Raw genomic sequence first — 8,257 nt, 5'->3', positions numbered from 1 at the left:
TCTACATTTTACTTAAACCCTTTTAATTTTTTTTTTGTTTGAGTTTGAGTGCCCAAACTTTTTGGGGTGTTTTGCCCAGAGTTTGTTTTATAAAGTGTACTTATTTTACTAATGACAAAGCACATGGAAATTGCATTATTTTAAATTTTAAATTGTACAAAATTACAATGTATTTTTCTTTTAAACTTCAACTATACAACTTACTGTTGAAATTGTATAACTAGCTCCTATGAACTCAACTACAAGTGTCACTCTTTATGAGAGGAGTTGCCTATCTACTCTACTTTACATTTGTGTACAGAATACTTTCAATATTATGGTGTTCTACGTTAATTAAACATACATTTAATTGCATTAATTGCAAGCAAAAGTTGAACAAATCTAATCCAAATTAATTTGCATTCAAATTCAGTTAAAATACATTTAATTTGAATTAGACTACACTAGCCTACACTGTAAACATGATTGACTTGTATTTAGGTGAATGAGTCAAGTTCTCTGAACTACAGTCCAACTACAAAGTGTGTTAGTGTAAGAATGGATTTCACCTGAGAACAAACTCAAGAGATTAAAGCTGCAATAAAGACAATAAAACTTCACTCTCTGAATACAAGAGAAAACAAGACTGCACCTGGCCTAATCCTATTTCCTCACCCCTGCCGAGATATGACCCTCTCGCTCCCTGGGCCACACACATATGCAAATCTCACAGATACTGCCACAAGCTGTTTCTGTATGGTCAATATAAATACTTTTGGTGTGATCGGTAAACAGGTTTCATCCTCACATCAGGGGGAACAGGTGACATTCCAGCACTAGTAAAACAGGTCGTAAAAGAAGGAAAACTGGGTTTGTTCCTCTGGTGTGGGGAGATGCTCATAAAGATCTTTTGATAAACATTTGCTGTCAGGCCTCAAGGATAGGTGGGACCATTTGGGTCTGAGAAAAGAACCAAGATCTGCATAAATATTTGGGTGCTAAATGTTTATTGTTCTTTGATCTGGTTGAGTATTTAAGGGGAAGGAGCAAACCACTCAGGGAAGCATCTGTATCCAGAACTTCCCACACTGTTATGGTGTGTCTCTATAGCCAGGTAAATGAGGACTCTTTGAAACTATGTTTATACTAGGGGTGACCCCGATAAAAGTCGGAGATTCAATGCATCGATATGCGGAGCCTGATTCGACCACCGATCTCACGGTCGAATCTTCGCGGGTGTTATGAAACGAGGATCATGCCATTTTGGCCATATGGGGGTCCTCAATATTTTAAAGACGTGTCGCGGCACTGAGCTGAGTCTTTAAAATCCTGCTGCACCACAGAGCATTTTCATGCAGCTCATCTGTCAGTCAATTCAAAATTGAGCTTGCGTGTATATAATGTGCGCGTCAGGTGGCGGTGTGAGTGAGATCCTGAGGTGCGCGGGGCTGAGCTTCGCGTACGTCTTCACCCGCTTTAGGCACAATCAGCTTCAGAACGTGCATGTAAATGCACTCAAAGTGTTCTTTTCCTCTCTAGGCAGGTATTTTTTTAGGTTTATTTATCAAAATGTTCTTTTATATATTTGTGTGATGTTCTGTATTTCGATCGCAGCTTTAACATGTTATGAGAAAACGGTTTATGAATGTTTATCCACCACATTACCTTTTAGGCTATTTAAACCTAAATAAGAAAGCCATTGTCAGTTCGTCTGTCAGTTGGCAGGCAGTTTTGGTCGCTTTATTAAAAGTTGTTGCTGTGTGCAGTGTGTAAAGGAAAATAAAAATAGTTTTACCCTTCTGCTGACAGTGTCGTGCCCCTTCCAACCCATTCACACACACAGATGATTCGACTATCAGTCGACCATAGAGAGATTCGAACATTCTGATTCAATTGTCTAAATCCTTAGTCGAGGACAGCCCTAGTTTATACTATTTTATACTTGAGTAATATTGTATGCTGATCAGTTGTGTATAATTGTCTTTAAATTTGACTATATTTTGATGTTTTTTGCCTGGCTAAAATAAACATTAACTTTGATTAATCTTTTATTATTCTAAGGCCGCTTCTTTTAGTATGGATCAATCGTAGTCTGGTATTTCTGCAGGCTTTGTGTCAGGATAGATCAAACTGTAGGACTCAATAACTGGAGCATGGCGCACAGCATTAGGGATAATCTGATTTCTGACTATCATTGTATTAGCAGTTCCTGTGATTATTATTCCCATTACATTTTAAGATGAGTAAGCAGGTGCAACCACTTAAAGGTAAAATATTCACTCTGCAATCCTCTGACTAATATCAAAACTGGCCCGTCTGTGTATGTGAGTATGTAATTCGCGAAACATATCTCTAAGAGATATCGGGTCCCTTGATGAACGAAGATAGTGAGAAGTAGAGATACTCAGGGAGATCAAAGATCTAAATTAAATCACAACTAATCATACGATCAGCCGTCGTTTATAAACATAACAAACTCAAGGAAACTACATACAATTAGAGTCAGATTGAATTCAAACATGGAGTCAAATTTAAAATTGGATCTCCACACTTTAATAAATTACAGTGTCCTTTATAGAAGCGCCTGAACAGATGAACACGCAGTATTCCTTCGACCAGCTGTTGGATTCCTATGTTGGGCCAAACAGGTGGAGTTTACATTAGAACAACTGGAACAGAAATGGAAAACATTTATAATCAACATTTAACCATGCACGAAATATCTTATTTTATATTTATATTTTATATTTCAATGCGCATGCGCCAAAAATACTACGTCATGATTTTGAAAAATGCGCGGTCCGCCATGTTTGCGTCATCGCGTCCATGAGAAAACCAAGCATGCAGGATCCATCTCAGAAACGTCTTGGTTACATATGTAACCCTCGTTCCCTGAAGGAGGGAACGAAGACGTACGCCGGAACTGACCGACGAATTGGGATCTGACTTTAGAGACCAATCCTACTTCGAGAGTGTAAAAATGAGCCAATGAAATCTGGCATGCGATCCACGCATTCCACGCTCCGCCCCGCAGCATAGGTATAAATAGGAAGTGGAATGGTAGATCAGCATTTTTTTCTGCTGAGAAGCCGACTAGTGACTCGGCCTCCTAGCGGAAGCACAGCACTTGGCGACGGGACATATACCATTCCCTCCTTCAGGGAACGAGGGTTACATACGTAACCGAGACATTCCCGTTCAGTTGGTCACGTTCGACGTACGTCTGAACTGACCGACGAATTGGGATCCCTACAAAAACGCCAGGAGGCTGGCCCTTCCAGCGTCCTGCTTGAGCCCACTGCACCGTATAGTATGGTACGGAAGACAGGGCTCCAAGTTGTCACTGTGGTTTCTGCAAGACCCACACAGTGTGACTATTGGATAATGCTGGGAAAGTGTGCCTGTCTCGGGAGATGGTACACTGCGGAGCCACGACCTACAGAAGGCATGGTGGTGGAATACACATAAGAACTAACCTGACAGGGTGTTGCAACATATGGCAGTCTCTGGGGTGGATCCAACCTGATTCTATGGGGGAAAGAACACGCCCAGAGACGACAGAGTGGACTCTGTCAAGGGAAAGTCATGGGGCTAGCCGGTTAGGGTAGCTGGTACCGTGGAAGAATACACATATGGAGTTGCCGTGAGGGAATGCAGGAAGATACCAGCTCTACATGGAGGCTATAAAATCTAGCGAACATGTTAGGTGTCGCCCAGCCTGCAGCTCTACATATGTCTGTCAGCAAGGCACCTTGAGCCAGCACCCAGGAGGAAGCCACACTCCTTGTGGAGTGTGCTCTCACCCCGAACGGGCAAGGCACGTCTTGGGACTGGTAAGCCAAGACGATAGCATCCACTATCCAGTGGGCTAACCTCTGCTTAGAGACAACATTTCCCTTCTGCTGACCTCCGTAACAGACGAAGAGTTGCTTTGAGTTCCGAAAGCTTTGAGTTCTGTCTACATAAGCGCGAAGAGCGAGAACCGGACATAAAGCTAGGGCTGGGTCTGCCTCCTCCAAAGGCAGCGCTTGCAGGTTCACTACCTGGTCCCGGAAGGGAGTGGCAGGAACTTTGGGCATGTATCCGGGCTGGGGTCTCAGGACAATGTGAGAGTTACTGGGCCCAAATTCTAGGCACGATTTGTTGACCGATAGTGCATGCAGGTCCCCTACCCTCTTGATGGAGGTCAATGCAGTCAGGAGCACCGCCTTCATTGACAAATTGTTTAGCTCTTCAGAGTGTAAGGGCTCAAAGGGGGGGTTCTGAAGTTGCACCAGAGCCAAGTCCCAAGAGGGTACCGAGTTTGGACGAAGAGGATTTAGTCTCCTTGCACCTCTGAGGAACCTGACGATTAGACCGTGCTTTCCCACGGACTTACCTTCAACTGCGTCGTGGTACGCCGCTATTGCTGCGACGTACACTTTGAGGGTGGAGGAAGACAGACTTCACTCCAGCCCATCTTGCAGTAAGGAAAGCACAACACCAATCACTGCATGAAAAGTGGGATTTTCGTCCCTGTAAACGGCCGGAAATCTCCCTGATTAACGACAATTAACGACAATTTACAGCCTGTGAACACCGCGTTCGTCTGTGCCACATATTGGCGCAAACGAACCATGACGTATGTGGAGCTCGCGGAGGCACTGGCGCCGGCGCTAATGGCTCTAATTAGCATATGAATAGCAGCGCTGGGCGGCGCCTTGCCAGAATGGCTTGAATTTCCTCACTCAGTATTGGTTGAAACTACTACATTGAAACAAGAAAAATCACTCATGATTGGTTGGCAGATCAGTTACTATTGGTCAACCTGGGTCATTAATAAATTTAAACCCCAAAATTATAATAATTTTACATACATTATATGTTATATATATAATTATATATATATAATTATTTGCATATTTTATATATAATTATATATATATAATTATTTGCATATTATTTAATTTTATATATTCATGTGATATGCTCTTATGTTGTGTAGTCATGTCATTGTTATCCCATGGACTACACTATTATTACCACCAAGGACATTCATGTATTGAGGAAAGGAAAATTTGCCATGGACTTGCAGTTTATTCAAAGAAAGAGCTTTATTAGAACAAACACAAACACACAACCAAATACAAAACGTATGAGATTGGCTCGGTGAGCTCCTGGCTGCGAAAGGATGGAGGTCTCACAATCCATCCAGACACCCCGCCAACGATGCCGTCTTCCTCATCAGACATCAGGTCTATGGTAGCGCACTTCCAAAGGCCCACCTCATCCTCAGCTAGCACACTCTGTCTTGCTTCTAGCAGCTGTAAAAACAACCAATAAAAACAATCAGTATTGCGCAATGCACAATCACATATGGGCTCAACACATCTCTTATGTACCTGAAAAATAGTCACATTGACCAAAAACTGATCTAATCTAATAAATCTTACCCTCTTTCTTCTCGATCGACTTCGAGCTGAACTCTTCACAGCTTCTGCTTGCGATGCAAGATCTGGATGTTTGTACCTGAAGCTCCTTCGTACTGTCTCGTAATATGTCTTACATGCAGCTGGAAAACAATTAATGTTAAATGAGAGTGATATGAATAAAAAAAATGTGTAAAAGAACTTAAACATAGGAGAAAATAGAAAAAGTTACTTACACATCAAAACACGCACCTCAATAAAAAGTCATAAAGTGTTTTCTACATTCATGTTATAAAATATGATAAAACACTTACTTGTCGAGATTAACATCTCCGCCATCCAAAAACATCTCTGCCGTCGAGACGACAGATGAAACCTCCCTCTAATCTTCAGTAATGTCATCATTCGACTCATTACGGTCACGCCGAACGCTCTGCTTCACTGCTTCGTCGAGTAAAAAGTGTTTCTCCATGATTCTCTCCGCGATGGTCGACCTACCCAAGCTCAAACTAATGTAAACACTCCACAGACAGCTGAAGCTAATGCGCTAACCGTGTGCTCCGGCTATGCGCACAGAGGGACGAGTTGGTAACAAGTTTTGTGCATGTGACTGTCACTGCATGAAAAGTGGGATTTTCGTCCCCGTAAACGGCCGGAAATCTCCCTGATTTTCGACAATTAACGTCAGTTTACAGCCTGTGAACGTCGCGTTCGTCTGTGCCACATATTGACGGAAACGAACCATGACGTATGTGGAGCTTGCGGAGGCATGCTGGCGCCGGCGCTAATGGCTCTAATTAGCATATGAATAGCAGCTCTGGGCGGCGCCTTGCCGGAATGGCTTGAATTTCCTCATTCAGTATTGGTTGAAACTACTACATTGAAACAAGAAATATCACTCGTGATTGGTTGGCAGATCTGTTACTATTGGTCAACCTGGGTAATAAATTAATAAATTTAAACCCCCAAATTATAATAATTTTACACAAATATATATATATATATAAAATTATGATTTGCATATTTTTTAATTGTATATATTCATGTGATATGCTATTATGTTTTATATTCATGTCATTGTTATCCTATGGATTACGCTATTATAACCATCAAGGATATTCATTTATTGAGGAAAGGAAAATATGCCAGGGACGTGCAGTTTATTCAAAGAAAGAGCTTTATTAGAACAAACACAAACACACAACCAAATGCAAAACGTTTGAGATCTGCCCACACAACAATAGGAAGCTCACGAGAAGCCCAAAATCCTACAGCACCGTGAAGTCTCTGTTTTCCGCTTCAGAGCTGTAGGTAACTAGCGCCATTCTGTCTGTTTTAAATCCATTTTTCAGACGTCTGTCGTGCGTTGCCCTGTTCTTTGGAATCGCCTCTAATCTCGATTGCAGCGTGGCACAGAGCTCGGCGAGCTCCTGGCTGGTCGAACAGTCCATCCAGACACCGCGCGAACGATGCCGTCTTCCGCATTAGACATCAGGTCTATGGTAGCGCACTTCCAAAGGCCCACCTCATCCTCAGCTAACACACTCTTTCTTGCTTGTAGCAGCTGTAAAAACAAACAATAAAGACAATCAGTATTGCGCGATGTACTGCGTAAAATGCACCTGAAAAATAGTCACACTGACCAAAAACGGATCTAATCTAATAAATCTTACCCTCTTTCTTCTCAATCGACTCCGAGCTGAACTCTTCACAGCTTCTGCTTGCGATGCAAGAACTGGATGTTTGTACCTCCTGCGTACTGTCTCTATGTCTTACATGCAGCTGGAAAACAATTAAATGAGTGTTATGACGAAGTTGTGAAGACGGCGTACTGCTTCCTGTAAAATGACCAGAAAAAGAAAACACTTTTATAAAGCAACTTACATTTGTTCTTTTACAAGGCTAATTTCAGCTTGTGCTACTTAAAAAGCTTTGCTTTAGGTTACTTTAGCTTAGATAACAGTCTTACCGCAATCTTAGGACTGGTCTTCTCTTAGGCACTCGTCTTCTCTTCTTAAAGTTAGTATCTTCCACACAGTTTTTCGACTCCAAAGCAAGCAACCTATCATCTATGGACAGCAACCTGGAGATTACTAAAATTAACTGCTCGTTAAAATCGGCAGCAAGCTGACGAGATAGCCCAATGATTGGATTCAGCTGTTTATTCCCGCCGGTGTTACGGATCAACTGGGGATCATGTTATCTGGGGACGGGCGCGTGCACGCAGCTAGTTTTACCTGGATTTCCAGCAGATGTTAGACGAGGACAGATTCGTCACAGCGGATTTTCCACTGAACAGATTTAAAACGCTTTTCACATTATTGGTAAATGTTTGCATAATATCAGGCTCTGTGTTTTCCTCTGTCGCTGCTTTGCTGTATGTTTCAAACGCAGTTTAAGGGAATTTTTAATGTGGTTTCATTTCACAACACAGACCACGCCCACATTTTGTTACATTCTTTTCGAAGAAAGTCGTATCCAATGACAATTACATTCAATAAATTACATTGTGTCGTATTAGTATCGGAATTTTTATTTTATTTTTAATAACTATTGTTTTTGTAATTTGCTTAGGGTATTTTTTAATATATATATATATATATATATATATATATATATATATATATATATATATATATATATATATATATATATATATATATATATATATATATATCCTAACTAAAATAACTCAAAGCCTGTCATATTACCTTTCTCATATTAGCCTATTATATTCTATTATAATCTATTATATTACCCACCCCTTGCCCACCTGCACATCCCAGCTGATATACAAGATTTGGGGGGTCATTCTGCATTTGAAAGTTTGAAAGGGTTTTAAATCTTCTAAATAAAGTAATGATTCAAAA

General features: G+C 41.1%; 2 long non-coding RNA genes across 2 annotated transcripts; both read right to left on the bottom strand.

The window, feature by feature from the left end:
* Window positions 1-5,047: 5,047 nt before the first annotated feature.
* On the bottom strand, window positions 5,048-5,966 carry LOC137064159 (uncharacterized). Its single transcript, XR_010901512.1, has 3 exons — window positions 5,702-5,966; window positions 5,412-5,530; window positions 5,048-5,282 (listed from the first exon to the last, which is right to left on the bottom strand). It is a non-coding gene; the product is annotated as an uncharacterized lncRNA (long non-coding RNA).
* An 815-nt stretch (window positions 5,967-6,781) lies between these two features.
* LOC137064250 (uncharacterized) lies at window positions 6,782-7,474 on the bottom strand. Its single transcript, XR_010901533.1, has 3 exons — window positions 7,357-7,474; window positions 7,061-7,225; window positions 6,782-6,951 (listed from the first exon to the last, which is right to left on the bottom strand). It is a non-coding gene; the product is annotated as an uncharacterized lncRNA (long non-coding RNA).
* Between the last annotated feature and the right edge of the window lie 783 nt (window positions 7,475-8,257).

The sequence above is a fragment of the Pseudorasbora parva genome, chromosome 24 (assembly GCF_024679245.1).
Source record: "Pseudorasbora parva isolate DD20220531a chromosome 24, ASM2467924v1, whole genome shotgun sequence".
NCBI classification, from domain to species: Eukaryota; Metazoa; Chordata; class Actinopteri; order Cypriniformes; family Gobionidae; genus Pseudorasbora; species Pseudorasbora parva.
This window is presented reverse-complemented; position numbering and strand designations above follow the sequence as displayed.